At 66.1% G+C, this 744-nt stretch overlaps 1 protein-coding gene across 1 annotated transcript in view; it reads right to left on the bottom strand.

The window, feature by feature from the left end:
* The window catches only part of HM13 (histocompatibility (minor) 13), a gene marked incomplete at its 5' end in the record, with an annotated part of 10882 nt that overhangs the window by 633 nt on the left and 9505 nt on the right, over positions 1-744 (bottom strand).

Here is a 744-nt window from a genome sequence, read left to right as displayed (position 1 = left end):
AGCCACAAAACTGATCCCGACGTCGCCCACCTCTGCTCCATCGGCACCTCTTCACAGCCTCCCACCCTCCCGGCAGTGCTGCCTGTCCTCGCCGCTGGGTCAGACCCTTGCTGCCCGCTCCCAGGGCGGCTGACAGCTGCTGTGACACACCACAGGCAGGCAGCTCGCTGTGTGCAGGCAGAGACCACAGGGGTTCTGTTCTGCCAGCACAAGGAGGAGCGGGGCACACTGAAGCCACGCAGGAGAGCTGCACCCAGTGGGATTCCTGCAGCGGGAGCTGCTGCCCTCCAGGCACGAGCCCTGTCACATCCCACTTCCTCTGCCTGCAACTGGAGCAACTTCAGGGGGGCTGGACCCCAAGGACCATCACGGTTGCAACCTCCCAGCCCCCTGCGCTTGCCTTGGCAGCACTCAGAGAACAGCAGGCAGCGCTTGGCTGCTGGAGAGGCTCGTGCTCACGCTCTGCGGGGGCTTTAGACCCCCAAAGCTGGCTGCCAGGCTCCACGGGCACTGTGCTGCCAGGCATGCCGGACTCGCAGCTCGTCTCTCCGCAGTTTCTCACTGCGGGAGGTGTTGCTGCTTTCAGCTGGTGAGTCACGGCAGCGGGGAGAGCGGCTGCAGGATCCCAGGTGCACAGGAAGGACGATCCCAGGACACTCAGCGCCTGCAGCAGCGATCGTCAGAAGCCAACATCAAAGGCCAGGCAGGGGCGGCCGGGGCGGGGGGGCCGGCCCGCCGCAAACC

This window comes from Pterocles gutturalis, unplaced genomic scaffold, assembly GCF_000699245.1.
Source record: "Pterocles gutturalis isolate BGI_N339 unplaced genomic scaffold, ASM69924v1 scaffold1060, whole genome shotgun sequence".
Classification (NCBI taxonomy): domain Eukaryota; kingdom Metazoa; phylum Chordata; class Aves; order Pterocliformes; family Pteroclidae; genus Pterocles; species Pterocles gutturalis.
This window is presented reverse-complemented; position numbering and strand designations above follow the sequence as displayed.